General features: G+C 40.6%; 2 protein-coding genes and 1 long non-coding RNA gene across 4 annotated transcripts in view; 1 reads left to right on the top strand and 2 right to left on the bottom strand.

The window, feature by feature from the left end:
* Positions 1-15861, top strand: part of LOC125723844 (uncharacterized) — a 214739-nt gene that overhangs the window by 13686 nt on the left and 185192 nt on the right. The window lies entirely within an intron of this gene.
* LOC125723832 (NACHT, LRR and PYD domains-containing protein 12-like) overlaps positions 1-15861 on the bottom strand; it is a 240480-nt gene that overhangs the window by 131508 nt on the left and 93111 nt on the right. The window lies entirely within an intron of this gene.
* Positions 13658-15643, bottom strand: LOC125723879 (uncharacterized). Its single transcript, XR_007387007.1, has 6 exons — positions 15385-15643; positions 14908-14994; positions 14492-14809; positions 14233-14333; positions 13845-14001; positions 13658-13750 (listed from the first exon to the last, which is right to left on the bottom strand). It is a non-coding gene; the product is annotated as an uncharacterized LOC125723879 (long non-coding RNA).

Raw genomic sequence — 15861 nt, 5'->3', positions numbered from 1 at the left:
GAGTGCTATATTGAGGAGAGTGCTTATGAGTGTGTGTGTTATTTTAATAAGTTATTATTTTGTTGGGCACCGCCGGCCCACATAAGTGTGGGGTAGGAACTGTGGAATCAGGCAGGGGTGTAAGAATTTAGGATATAGTCTTGTTATTTTAAAGAAGGTGTACATGATTATTTAATTATATTTAATAGGAACCAGTAAGCTGCATTTAGCACCATGCTGCAAATACACATTAAAAACTTTAAAGAATAAGGTCTTAGTTATTTTAATAAAGACACCCTACAAGGTGCCCACGGCCCCAGCTTATTTAATCTACAAGCTTGATCTGAGATGCTTGCTGGAGTACAATGCTAAGGTGACAACGGTAACGGAGCTGCAGCCTGTTTGATAGTTAATGAAACATAGTTCAAATTCAACAGTGTCAGCAGTCATCCACTATACAGGGAGACTACAGATTCACTATAACGACCCCATTTATCTGCTGGAATTATTAAAAAAATAAAGCCTTAGTTATTTTAATAAATATGTTTTTTCAGTAAATGTATATTCATGCTCATGTGCACAAGCACACACACACACACACACACACACACACACACCAGTGGTCAGGGGCTTTAGAGTTTAACTTTAGGTCTGTGAAAGTATAGGACCGCGATGTGTATACAGACCCCAAAACATACTAACTTAGTCGTTCATGAGTCTTATTGTGAAAAACCACACAAAATAGACTTGTAAATTTTAAAGAAAAGACATTAACAGCTTTTGTTAATGTTTAAATGTATAAAAACTTTAGATGTGTTTGTTAAACAGTCAAAGAAAAATGTGTTATTTTAAAGTAGTATAAAATATAACCTTAACTTTGGACGCAAGATGAACAAGCTACACACACACACACACACACAGCAAAACCCCAAGCATGCGCACAAGCGCACAACCAAAGGTTGGGAAGTGTGCTTTCCTTATCTCACAAGCCATGGAAGGGTGGGAGGGGGGCCACATAAGTGGGGGGTAGGAACTGTGGAATCAGGCAAGGGTGTAAGAATTTAGGATATAGTCTTGTTATTTTAAAGAAGGTGTACATGATTATTTAATTACATTTAATAGCAACCAGTAAGCTGCATTTACACATTAAATGCAAATACACATTAAAAACTTTAAAGAATTGTAATATAACTTGACCATAGTTTTTAGTTACACAAATGTTTTAAAATGTAACGTGAAAGTTTTTCAAAGTAAGATGTACAAATGTTTTAAAATGTAACATGAAAGTTTTTCAAAGTAAGATGTACAAATGTTTTAAAACGTAACGTGAAAGTTTTTCAAAGTAAGATGTACAAATGTTTTAAGACGTAACATGAAAGTTTTTCAAAGTAAGATGTACAGATGTTTTAAGATGTAAGATGTTTGGGGTGTTTTACAAAAACATTCTCTTATGTGTTTGCAGCCCAAACGTATTTTTAAAATGTACAAAGTTTTATGCATTCATTTTGTGAATTAGTTTTGAAATCTAATATGAACATGGCTTTTATTTTACAAAAGCAAAGTTGTACAAATTTTGTAGGGTTTTTATCAAAGGAGATTTTGTTAATGTAACATGAAGTTTTTTTATTTTCAAAGTTGCACAAGTGTTTTAAAATGTATCATGTATACGTGTGTTGTATTTTTCAAGCTTGTACAAAAATGTTTATGCACATTTATCAAATGAGTTTTTAAAATGTACCATGACCGGGTGTTTTATTATTCAAAATAAAAGTTGTACATATGTTTTGTTATATGTATGCAGCATGGTTGTGTTTTTAAAATGTACTAATTTTGTGAGGTGGTGGGAATAAAGCGTATTTAAAGGGGTACCTCTCATGGAATCTACCAATCTTTACCAGCTGATGAACCCTGAGCCACACGGGGACTGGGGGTTTTAACCGTGAGACTCGACACCTAGGCATTAGATCCTTATGTCAGCAATGGTCCCCATGCATGTACCCAGTGTAGGGTCAGGTCCAGAGAAAGCTGTCACTACGAGTGCACCTGGTTAACAGCATTTAATTTATAACAGTAGGAGCTAGTAAACTGCATTTAGCAGTCGCATTAAAACACGTTAAAGACTTTAAAGAATAAAGCCTTAGTTATTTTTTAATAAAGATGGCTTTTCAGTAAATGTTGACTTTACGACTTCTGGTTATGGCGGCAAGGTGAGCAGACGCGTTTTCTCGTGCTTAATTGCTTTTCAATAAATCCTGCATAATATTCCAGAGAGAGGTCATATAAAAAGACAAAATTGTAAGCATAGGAGAAAACTACTTCAAACATGCCAAAAAAGCGGTTAAGGAGAAGAAAACGATGGAGAGCTGCGAGGATGTAGGTCGGGAGCTAGCTGAAGGGGAGCCATCCTCAACGGAGCAGGCACAAGCAAACGTGACCGCGGACGCTGAACAAGTCATAAACATGGAAAATCCATCAACAAAGGATCTCATGCTTGCCATAACCTCATTCAAACAAGACTTTAACACAAAAATTGACGGTGTACTGACGGAAATAAGAATTGTCCAAACGGACGTGAAAGACTGTAGAGGGCGTATCATAGAGGCCGAAATGCGAATATCTACGGCAGAAGACGAGATACGAACCCTGAAAGAAGTTATCGAAAAACTTGAGAACAAGACAAAAAACCTCAATAACAAAGTCGAAGACTTAGAAGGGAGGAGTAGAAGTAATAACCTGCGTGTACTGGGTATACCCGAGAAAGTAGAAGGCAATGATACCTGTTCCTTTATGGAAAAATGGATAGCGGATACTCTGAAGATAACGCCGCCGTTTTTGGAGAGCGCGCACCGTGTAACAGCGAGCCAAAGTTCCACTACGTACCCGAGAACTATCATCATCAAGTGCCTAACCTACAAGGACAGAGAAAATATCTTGAAAGCTGCGCGGAAACAAAGAGGTGATGTACCAAAACAGCAAAATAAGATTTCTTCCTGACCTGCCAACGGAGGTGTACAAGAGACAGAGGAGTTACGACGGAGTGAGGAAGCGGTTACAACAAATCGGTCTGGATAAGCACCGGGTAATATACCCCGCACGGCTCTTGTTGACCAACGGTGGTCGCACTGTCGTCTTTAATACACCAACGGACGTGAATAATTACACCAAGAAACTGGAGACAGTGATTGAGGGTGTCTAAATTATGTGTGACTTGATGAGAACTTTTATTGAAGTTACAATCCTATCAGATGTGGCGGCTGGAAACTAAGAGGTATGTAGGGCCTAAATTTGCTGGTAAAGTGACATCGTACTACTTACAGACTTGACTCTATTAGTGTACTAATATAAAGTTTTGAATAAGTTCTGTTTAAAGATATGTTTTATTTAGTTTTCTCTTTTGTTTTCTTCTTAAAGTGCAATTAGGTGCTTCTTATGTGAGGGTTGAAAAGTACGTGCTTGTAGTATAACACATTTTATGTTCAGTTGATAGATAAAATATCTTATCTGGATTAATCTTTCTACATAGACAAGTAATTGAGCTGAGTTTTGGGTTATAGGAGAATAGTTCCTCAGTATAATGTGGACCTATTCCTGATAGTGGAGGGAAGTTATTTAGGGGTTTGGGGGAGCCTGTATGTTCTAGTGTGTCAGGCCTGGGTTCTGGGTGGGTTGCTCTCTTCCTTTTCGTTTTGGGTTTTATTTCAAATGGTACCCTTTGTAGGTTTTTATTGTTACTCCTGCACCAAGGTAATTTACCTTTCTTTATGTTAAATATGACATTATGAAAAATGACAGACGTTTTGGTGGAATGTGTATCTTGGAATTGTAGAGGCCTACGTAAGCTAACTAAAATAAAACAAGTAATGGGTAGAATAAAACGGATAAAAGCCAAAATTGTGTTCCTGCAGGAAACACACATGTTAGATCATGAGATAATCAGAATTAAGCGTAGATGGCAAGGTCAGGTTTTGTCTTCAGCTTATTATTCGAACTCCAGAGGAGTTATAACTATGATACATAAATCTATTCCTTTGCGCATTGATAAAATAACTAAATTTTTGATTGTACAGGGAGACATTCTATCAACTCGGATTAATCTGATTAATGTATATGGACCTAATGAAGATAACGTAGACTTTTATAATGATTTATTTTTGAGAATCTCTACATTGCCCGGAAAACACATTGTGGCAGGTGATTTCAATTGTGTTTTGCAACCCAGTAAGGACCGGTCATCTGGTATTGATAACACCCATGTAAGGTCTAGAAAAGCTTTACAATATTTTATAAAGGAACTTAACCTGGTGGATATATGGAGGGCTCAAAATCCAATAAAAAGGGAATATTCTTGTTGGTCGAGTACTTCTAAAGGATACTCAAGAATAGATTACTTTCTGATTTCAGCGGAACTAATTTCATGTATTAGAAATTGTCAATATAGTAGTATTCTTATTTCAGACCATGCTCTTGTATCTTTGACATACGTTGAACCAAAGTTTTCTCATAACCGTACTAAATGGAGATTTCAATTACACTGGATGCAAGACAAAAGATTTCTTGAATTCTTAGGGGATCAAATTGATTACTATTTTGAGTATAACACTACCCAAACATCAGCTATAATCAGATGGGAAGCCTTTAAAGCCTTTATACGAGGACAAATTATAAGCTATACGAGTAGGAAGACAAAAGAGAAACAGGAGAAATATAAAACACTTGAAACAAATATTCGCTTACTTGAGGAAAAAAGTTTACAAGCAGGCCAAAATACTGATAATGTTTTAAAAGAATTGCTATTGTTAAGAACCCAATATAATGAAAAAACACTTGAAAAAGCAGCAGCCAATTTATTAAGATTAAAACAGCAGTTTTACGATCAGGGAGAAAAACCAGGCAGACTTCTTGCTTGGCGTATAAAACAACAGGAATTAGAAAGAGTAATTACTAGTATTGAAGATGAAAATGGAAATATGACTTTAGACCCGTTGGAAATTAATAAATCGTTTAGAAACTTCTACGAAAAACTATATTGCTCTGAATGTAAGGCCACGACTGATGCCCACTCCGCATTTTTTGATAATCTCAATATTCCTAAAATATCTGAGGAACTTAAAATTAAACTAGATGGTGAGATTACGACAGTTGAAATTATGGAGGCTATAAGGACATTAAAAGGTGGTAAAACAGCAGGACCTGATGGCCTGCCCATCGACCTATATAAATATTTCAGTAATAAAATGGTTAAGCCACTCTATGATATGTATATAGAATGTTATAATAGTGTCTGTCTTCCCAAGTCTATGAGAGAGGCCTTGATCATTCTTTTACCAAAACCAGGAAAACCGAATACAAAGTGTGGAAATATGCGACCTATTAGTCTGATAAACACAGATACCAAAATAATATGTAAAATCTTGGCAAAAAGACTAGAGACTGTACTTCCGGGCATTGTGGGTGATGATCAGAACGGGTTCATTAAAAATAGACAGGGATTTCACAATGTAAGATGTGTTTTAAATATTTTGCATAGCCAAAAAGAGGAAAGGGATACTGCTCTTCTCTCGCTTGACGCCGAGAAGGCGTTCGATAGGATCGAATGGGCTTATCTCTTTGACGTTCTCATAAAATTCGGATTTGGAAATTCATTTGTACATTGGATCAAATTATTACACTCCAACCCAACGGCTGAAGTTTTAACTAATGAGATGATTTCTGAGCCATTTAATATTACAAGAGGTTGCCCTCAAGGCTCACCATTGTCCCCACTTTTATTCATTTTGGCTATAGAACCGCTAGCAATAGCCGTAAGAGCGAACAACCACATACAAGGGATTAAAATGGGTGGCAAGGAACATAAAATAGCTTTATTCGCTGATGATGTAGTGTTATTCCTAAAACAATTAAACGCCTCTCTTCCAGCACTTTTAGACCTGATCGATCAATTTGGAAATATATCGGGTTATAAAGTGAACATATCAAAGTCATCGTTAATGTTGCTTAATAAAGATAGATGTCCAAATACATCACATTTATTTAACTTGAAATTATCATCCAGCTTTACATATCTGGGTATAAAAATTGTCCCCCAATTAGAAAATATAATTTCTACAAATTATAATGCTATAATGGAATCAACATCTAAAGATCTGGAGAGATGGTTATCCTTACCAATTTCATTGATAGGTAGGATAAATATATTGAAGATGAATATTTTGCCTAAATTCATGTATTTATTCCAAAATATCCCCTTGGCGCCACCAGCTGGAATGTTCTCAAAGATTAATTCATTATTCAGGAAATTTATTTGGAATAAGAAATGCCCTCGAGTTCGTCTTTCTCTTCTTTATCTTCCGTTTGACACTGGAGGGTTAAAATGTCCCAACCTGTACTGGTACTCTTTAGCTGCACAATTGAGAACAATAATGTTTTATTTTTCTGCTGGAAATAAACCATCCTGGGTGGATATGGAGTCATGTGGTTTTGCGCTACCTTTAAACTTGTATATATACTCAGATAAGGTTAAACAACTGAAAACAGTCACCAAGCACCCCATAGTTTGTAATATGATTGGAGTATGGTATGAAGTTAGAGAGTACATGAAAATAGTTGACTCTTTATCCCAGTATAGTCCCATTTGGGGCAACACATTATTCAAACCAGGCATGAAGGACTCAGGATTCCGGCTGTGGGCTGAAAAGGGATTAAGCAAAATTAGTGATCTTTTTGAGGAGGGTATGTTGATGTTGTTTGAGCAGATATATACTAAGCATAATATTCCAAGAAAACATTTCTTTAAATATTTACAGATAAGGAGTTTTGTTCTTTCTAGGCAGAACCAATCATTAAACTTACCAGTACTTTCTTCTTTGGAGGAATTAATTACTAAGAAATGCAATAATAAAGGATTAATATCAGTTTTTTACAACTGGCTTGTATCAGGGTCTACTGAATCAACAATGCCAAAACTTAAATTATGGAAGATGGGATTAAACGAGGATATATCTGAGGATGAATGGAGACAAGTCTGTAATAATTCTCAGAAACAGATAGGGAGCGTTAGCTTAAAACTACTTCAATATAAATGGTTGATGCAGACTTACATAACTCCTGTCAAACTAAATAGGTTTAATAAAAATATTCCTGATGCATGTTTTAAATGCAGAGAGGCTCAGGGTTCATTTGTACATTGTGTTTGGGAATGCAATATTTTTAGAGACTTTTGGGTGGAAGTGATTAATATTACACAGACAATTGTACCCTTGAATATACCCCTAGATGCAAAAATGATTTTGCTACATTTATATCCAAAGAACCTTAAACTAAATCATCAGCAGCGCAAATTCATAGATTATGCTATATTACAAGCTAAAAGAATGATAGCTCTTAGCTGGAAAAGGCCTGATCCGCCATCTATTGGAAATTGGATTAAGGCCATGGCACAGTGTATGGCCATTGAAAAAGTAACATATTTTATTAAAAATAAAATGGATGTATATGAAGAAATATGGAAGCCGTTTAATTACTACATTAACAACAATAATATTGGTCATTTATTACAAGAGGTGTAACTATGTATATTGTTTGTTGGTCCTTTTGTTTTTTTTTTGTTTTGTTGGAAAATGTAACTTTTATGTGTAAAGTACAGTAATGTATATTTGGTTTTTGGGTACCTTGCAATATTCGTTTTGCATTTAAATTGTTTCTTGTAAGAGAATTCTGTGTATCTATATAGGGGAGAAGAGAGTGATGTTCTCTTGTTGGGGTGGGAAATAATTGTGACGAAATGGAAATGTGTTTTTCTGTTACCTGTTTTGCATATTTAAAAACAATAAACACATTGTTCAAAAAAAAATAATGATGGTACCCCTAGAAAAGACTGAAAATAATGTGACCAAAGGGACATGTTAATCCAAGGTGTGTCCACTAATTAGCATCACAGGTGTCTACAATCTTGTAATCAGTCAGTGGACCTATATATAGGGCTCCAGGTAGTCACTGTGTTGTTTGGTGACATGGTGTGTACCACACTCAACATGGACCAGAGGAAGCGAAGGAAAGAGTTGTCTCAGGAGATTAGAAAGAAAATTATAGACAAGCATGTCAAAGGTAAAGGCTATAAGACCATCTCGAAGCAGCTTGATGTTCCTGTGACTACAGTTGCACATATTATTCAGAAGTTTAAGATCCATGGGACTGTAGCCAACCTCCCTGGACGTGGCCGCAGGAGGAAAATTGATGACAAATCAAAGAGACGGATAATACGAATGGTAACAAAAGAGCCCAGAAAAACTTCTAAAGAGATCCAAGGTGAACTTCAAGCTCAAGGAACATAAGTGTCAGATCGCACCATCCGTCGTTGTTTGAGCCAAAGTGGACTTCATGGGAGACGACCAAGGAGGACACCATTGTTGAAAACAAGTCATAAATAAGCCAGACTGGAATTTGCCAAACTACATGTGGACAAGCCACAAAGATTCTGAGAGAATGTCCTATGGACAGATGAGACAAAAATTGAACTTTTTGCCAAGGCACATCAGCTCTATGTTCACAGACGGAAAAATGAAGCATATCAAGAAAAGAACACTGTCCCTTCTGTGAAACATGGAGGAGGCTCTGTTATGTTCTGGGGCTGCTTTGCTGCATCTGGCACAGGGTGTCTTGAATCTGTGCAGGGTACAATGAAATCTCAAGACTATCAAGGGATTCTAGAGAGAAATGTGCTGGCCAGTGTCAGAAAGCTTGGTCTCAGTCGCAGGTCATGGGTCTTGCAACAGGACAATGACCCAAAACACACAGCTAAAAACACCCAAGAATGGCTACGAGGAAAACATTGGACTATTCTAAAGTGGCCTTCTATGAGCCCTGACCTCAATCCTATTGAGCATCTTTGGAAAGAGCTGAAACATGCCGTCTGGAAAAGGCACCCTTCAAACCTGAGACAACTGGAGCAGTTTGCTCATGAGGAGTGGGCCAGAATATCTGCTGAGAAGTGCAGAAGTCTCATTGACAGTTACAGGAATCGTTTGATTGCAGTGATTGCCTCAAAAGGTTGTGCAACAAAATATTAAGTTAGGGGTACCATCATTTTTGTCCAGGCCTGTTTCATGAGTTTTTTTTTTTTTATTAATTCTGTTGAAGCATGGTTGAAAATCAATGTCTGACTTTTATTAATTAAATTTCATAGAATTTTTATTTATTATTACTTTTGTCAGATTAAAGTTATTTCTGTGACCATTGTGAGTTTTTCTTTCATTGACTGAAGGGTACCAACAATTTTGTCCACGTGTGTATAACCTTCGCTGCTACCATACAGTAACTTAAATACTGTATCCAGACTGTTACCACCGTTATTTCGGCACTTATGATGTTGCTCGGTCTTTGTCCTACTCTGTGTTGCACCATGGTCCTGGAGGAACGTTATCTCATTTCTCTATATACTGTGTGTATGGTTGAAATGACAATAAAACCCACTTGACTTGACTTGACTTGACATGAAGCAGACACGGAAGAGGCCCGGACCCCAGACATGCAGAGGCCCCCTAGGGCATGGGAGCCCCCGGAGGACCACCGCAGGGAGAATAGCAGCCCCTCACCCAGAAAAGGGCGGAGGAGAGCTCCGGAGGGAGGCCATCCGGCAGCCACAGTGCAGGAGCCCCAGGGGGCCGTGGCGGCGAGCCCGCAGGCTCCGCCGGCGGCCGCCCCCACCAGGGCAAACCAAGCCCTGGGCCCAGAGATTCAAGGGCCCGACAGAGCCAGGAGGGCCTGATCTCGGCAACCACCGAGGGTGAGCCAGCACCCACCCGAGGATCCAGCCCCGGACATCGAAAACCACCAACGCACCAGCGGCCGGGGGCCCCATCCACCGGCAGGGAGTGTGGCGGGGGGGGGAATGGAGCCCGAGATGTTATTTCGGGTGTAGTTTAGGACCCAACCTGACACATGCGTATAGACAAACAGGCACACACATATACAAGCATACGTTCCCACCCTCATGCAGACATAAACAAATATTTACACATTCACCCAACATAGAGACACACAGAAATGAACGCTGTACACATACTCTCACTCCCCATATATACTCTATGTGGACCCCATTTTTTCCTCTGGTGAGGAGACCAGAAGACCACCCCGGACCCCGCAGCAGCCGAGAAGCCCACCAGCCCAGACCCCAACCAGCCCAGCCGGAACCCCGGCCCGGAGGCAGAGCGCCCCCAGAACCCCAAGCCCGCCCCGGATCTACCCAGGAGCAGCACGGCCGCCAGGCCAGTAACCTACGTCCGCCGGCACAGGCTCCCCCAGCAGCGCCGCCTGCAGCCGCCAGAAGGACCCCCCCCAAGAGCCACCAAAGCCCCATCCAGGCCAGGACCGCAGTCCCAGCGCCGAACCCCCCCAGCAACCCACCCCCAGGGAACAGCAATGACCAAAGTGGGACAAAACCGTGACCCCCCACCCCCACTAGGTGATGGAGCTGATCAAAGGAGCACAGAGAGACTGATCTAGTGTGGCGGCAGAAGCTGTATCAAGACTAATATGGTTCAACAAACTGTCTCTATATTGGTTGATATTAAGGTTATTTTTATTCTTCCAGTTCATAAGGACAGTCTTCTTAGCAATGCATAAGGCGGTGAAAGCCATGTGGGTTGTGTTAAAATCTGTAGTGACACCATCTAGGTCGCCCAACAAGCAGACTGAAGGGGATGCTGGAATGGTACATTTCAGACACTTTGATAAGTCTTCACAGATCCTGAGCCAGAACATCTGAGTAGGTGGACAGAACCAAAAAGCATGGATGTAACTGTGAGGTGTGTCGCCTTGACAGTGTGAGCAGTTGTTAGACGACGTAAAACCCATCCTGAACATCCGATGCCCTGTATAGTCACTCTATGCAGGATTTTGTATTGTATTAACTATAAACTGGGATTTCTAATCAGCTTAAAGGTTTTTAAACATATCTTAGACCAGAAATTGTGGTCCCAGCTGACTGATAGATCTGCCTCGCATTTTGCAATGGGAAGGGATATTGATTCATCCATTTCAGAAAGTGTCCTGTATATTTTAGACAGTAATTTGGGGGTTTTAGATTAAGGAATTCTGCCACACTTGGTGGTATTTGTAATTTGATTTGATTAAACCCTAATTTCTTTTTTACTATAGATTTAACTTGTAATAGTATAGCTTTTCCTAAGAGAAATATAGAAACTTCAGCTAAACCCACCAAACTGAGAGACCCTCTCACATGGTAGAACAAGGGAATTATGACCGCCCCCTAAATTGATCTGATTGGTTGGGGACTTGAGAACCAAGGTCAGCAATGCCCCTAAAATTAACCATTGACTGAAATTGGTCAGTCTTCAGAGACATGCCATCACCTGGTTTGGATACTTAAGGAAGGGCCTCAGAAGAGTTCGGGGAGTCACTCTGTAATCAGAGCTCCCACAGAGACCTGCGTGAAAGCCCATCTGTAGTCAGATACTTTCCGCAGAACTTTGTGCTCTCTCAGCTGAGGAATGTGATTGTTTAATACTGTATTTGTCCAAATGTATTTACAAATATGTGGCCACATGTCAATAATTGTATATTGTAGTATGTTTAATAAATGTTGTTTCGATTACTTTATGACTGATTTGCTAACTTCTTTATAAACTTTCCAGATTGGACTTCTATCCTGATTAGGACAAAAGTGGTAAATACTATCTTGCAGCCTCTGGGTTAAATCCCCTTTATCCGGATCCTAAACTCGACTGCCCAGGTTGAGTTACGGTGGATACCAAAACTACACCTCTAGAGTTCGCACACGCTCAGTTACGGGCCAACGTAACCTCTGAGGTCAATACATGCTGATGAAAGGTACCGGTCTACCCTCTGAGGGGCGTACACACTACGTTCCTAGGCACCGGGCATAGTCCCGGAGACGCTCACATGGTAAGATAACGGGTGGCATCGGCGGAGTCCCTGAGACGAGCCCAAAGTATGCCTCGTACAAACTACCGCTACGAAAAGTGTGCCTTCACAGCCGCTGAGGTTGACATATGTTATGATATGGGCTGCCCCCGGCTGAGCCCCTGAGGTGGACGTACGTGTGGTTTGGGTAAACATCGGCTTAATCTCCGATGCGGCCACAAGCTCAGTGATTGGCAGACACTGAGCCTTTGGGAAGTTATATAGGTCGAGGGACCCGAATAATCAGAGGCTGACTTTGTCTTAAATGGTGGCGATTTCCGTACCTCTAAGACAAACCTTGTGGAACAGGCCCGCGGATCGCCCTATCGGCCGAGGCGAATCTGGCGGACTCCTTCGTCGGGGTAAATTAGAGTTGGTAATATAAAGGAGAGTCCCGGAGTAATCCGAACAACATAAACGTCATGACTACAATATACTGAAATAAGGTCTTTAATAAAATGGAGTCAGATATGTGAATAAAAGAATACTTTATATATTAAAAAAGGTAAGTAATTCCCAGGAGGCTCGGAAGGACCAACACGCATTCATAGCCTTCGGCTGCGCCCTTGGACCAGTGGGCGGCTCCCTACATAGAAAACAACAGAGGATGCATATACATTCAAGTCGGTGTGGTTGTCCTTTGTGGATTCCAGTTTAAACAATTTCCAGTCATCAAAACACCCCTGTAGTCTGGTCATGGCTCCTTAGGGCCAGACTCTGATGGTTTGTACAGTGGGCTTTGTTCTGGCAGTGAGGGGTTTGTATGCAGGGGTCAGGGACAAAGAGGTGTGACTTTTGCCAGACTGACTGGTGTGGGGGGAGGGGGGCGCTTTGTAAGCGTTTGCTATGTTGCACATGATCCAACGTATTATTTCCAAACTGGCAGAATTTGGGTAGCACAGTTTTGAAATTGGTGGGGGGGGGGCTACTAAGCCCTGCCCAAAGTACCAGTTAACCTTTTTTCAGGTGTCCTAATACTTTTGGCAATTTAGTGAGATAAGATAAGATACGAAGATAAGATGAGATGAATGATTTATTGTCATTGTAAGTACAATGGGATTTAGTTTGGAACACACCAGCAGATGCACAGTATTTAAAAAGATTTGAGGTATAAATAGAATGGGAGAGAATGTACAGACACTATGCATATACAAGATATATACATATACAGGAAGTGGAGTCTCTGAAGTCCTTTTTTGGCAATGGCTGAAGTGTTTGTGGTCCATGACAGATCACAGCTGATCTGAACCCCCAGGAATCGAAAGCTCTGAAGCACCTCCACCTTTTCACCACCGATGCTGATGGGGTGGTGGCCCCCGTGCTTCCATCTTCTAAAGTCCAGGATAATTTCTTTCATCTTTTTTGAGTTCAGGGCAAGGCTGTTGTCTCTGCTCTCAGTCTGGCAGCCTCCCCTCCTCCGCCATCACAGTTTCATCCAGCTGCCCTCGTCTCAGCGCTAAGCTAAAAACACGTTTCCATTTCAGTTTCATTTATTATTTTTATCCAAACCAGCTAGCATAATTTACTAGGTCACACAATTTACCGTGATTTCGGCTTGCCCAAATATTTCTACTCAAGATTAATTAGATTATGTCATTCTTTACTTACTGGGCATGTATCAGTGTCGTGTTTCCCCATGAGTACCTCGCCCAATAAATTACTCACCCAAAAGCTACTGCGAGGCCACAGCAGCCAGCCAGACCCAAGACAATCACTGCACCCACAAATGCAGCAAGCAATTCTTTGGGAGGCTCATCAGGGAGGCTGCCGCTGTCATGAGGAGGAATCGTGGGAGGCGTGGGCGCAGGTGTGGTGGGGGCTGAAGGTTTGACTGAGAAGAAACAGAGGGGATACTATTGTTGGACAAGCACTGCTTTAAAACTGGGCCAAATGCAGTTTCAATATAAACTGGATGGAAACCTCACCAGTCAGTTGGTATTTCAAGCTGGTCAAAACCTTGTTGTTGCTGTCCAGTAAATGGCACTGGTACAATCCTTTGTCATGTAAGTTTATATGTTTCAGCACCACACTTGATGAAGCGCTGGCTGTAAACACGATAAATGTGGCGGCAGGATTTGAGTACTGAGAGACATAAAACAATAAATAAGAAAAACAGTAGTAAACCTCGACAGCCTGATGTGCCCATACATTTCAGTAATACTGGTTTGCTAAAATGTTTATATTCAACCTATGTATCTGCACCTTATGTTTCTATTGTCAGCCAACTTGTTCTTAAGTTCTATTTCACACAGATACACACACACACATGGACGATATAAGAAACAGACAGTGTTCATTTATTGTGAGTCTCACCCGAGAGAACTGGTACAACTTGTCTCCCTCCACCAAGTTGTGCCAGGGCAAAGAGCAGTCCAATACTGCAGAGCTTCCCTCCTCTGCTTCCAGGTGGCGCTCTGACCAAGGCAGAGAAAGAAAAATTAATACTACCCTGCTGGTGATGTGCGGTAACAAACAAAAAAGAGGAGCAGAGCAGAAAGGAAGACATACTGTGTATTTGTGTATACAGATATGGACAGACATATAGATGGATGGATGGACAAGTATAACTCACTGCCACAGGTATCCCGGCCGAGTGGAGAGGGGCAGGTGCGTATCTGAGAGGCACAGGTCTCACAGTTTATGACTCTCTGATTTAGCAACCCTGCATGGTGGGGGGTGGGAGAGAAACACAGGGAAGAAAACATCCAGACTTTTACAGAACAGGCATAAAAAATGACAGCTTTGAATACCTATGGAGCTCTGCTCTTATTGAAGCAAGATTCACAAGTAGTCTGTCACGTGTATAGGGAAAACAAACAGCATAACGCCTTTGCTGAATGAACAAGATAATAAAAAGAGCCTCACTTACCGCAACTGTTTGGGCAAAGACCTGCAAGAAAACCAACAGGAAGTAATGCATATGTCATTTCCTACTGACACTAACAGACTGCAAACTATTATTTATAACATGAGAGCAAAAGTGTGTACCTGTATGGACAAAGGTTTCCAGATGTTCTTGTAGAATTCTATTCCCTTTGTCTAGCATGTCACTGATGACATTCCTTCCTTCTTGTTCTGGGCAGAGAAATAAACACTCATTGACTCCGTTTCTTAAGATCAAATGTCAAGACTCAAATATTCTTTATTGTTAGCATGTCCATGTACAAGTACACAGTGCACTGACATCTGGTATCCCTTGGGCCCCCTATGGTGCTACACATAAATACAAACACAATAAATGCATGTATGACATCAACAACACAATACAACATAAATAGTGGATAAAACTGTTCGATTTTGTGCATGTGTGCAGTGTGGTGCAAGTGTGCAGTGTAGTGCATATATTTGCTTCGCTGACAAATTCCCACACATGCGCATGTGTTTGAAGAAGCTCCAGAGACACATCACACATGTGGACCGGGGTGCAGTGAGGGCATAAATAACTCCACTAGTGAACTGTCTTACCAACATGGAGAGAAACGTCACGCAGAAGCATGGAAATCTCTGCCCGATACTCCTCACTCGCTTTCGACAGTGTGGTGGCATCTTGGACAAATGTAACAGGTCAGACGCCAAGTTATTGTACCACCAGTGCAAAACCAAGTCCAGATATTAGTCATTTACATTTTACAGATGATGAAAAAATATATTGTTTAGTCATTTAACTATGAAATTATTAGGATGCTTTATCATTGTTGCTTGTCGAGAAAATAGCACACACACACACACACACACACACACACACACACACACACAAACACCTACCTATTACTCCATAGGAGTATCTGCTGGTCTTTGCAAAGAAGTCATTTACGTAGAGCATAATTTCATCAGTATCCACTGATGCATTGGAGAACGCTTTTAAAAAGTTATTGTTTAATTCTTGCACCAGCGGATCACACTGCAGGCAGGTGTGGGCAAATGGAAGGCAGCAATGCAAAA

The sequence above is a fragment of the Brienomyrus brachyistius genome, unplaced genomic scaffold (assembly GCF_023856365.1).
Source record: "Brienomyrus brachyistius isolate T26 unplaced genomic scaffold, BBRACH_0.4 scaffold52, whole genome shotgun sequence".
Lineage (NCBI taxonomy): Eukaryota > Metazoa > Chordata > Actinopteri > Osteoglossiformes > Mormyridae > Brienomyrus > Brienomyrus brachyistius.
The sequence above is the reverse complement of the archived record's forward strand: the minus strand, read 5'-3'. Positions and strand labels throughout refer to the sequence as shown.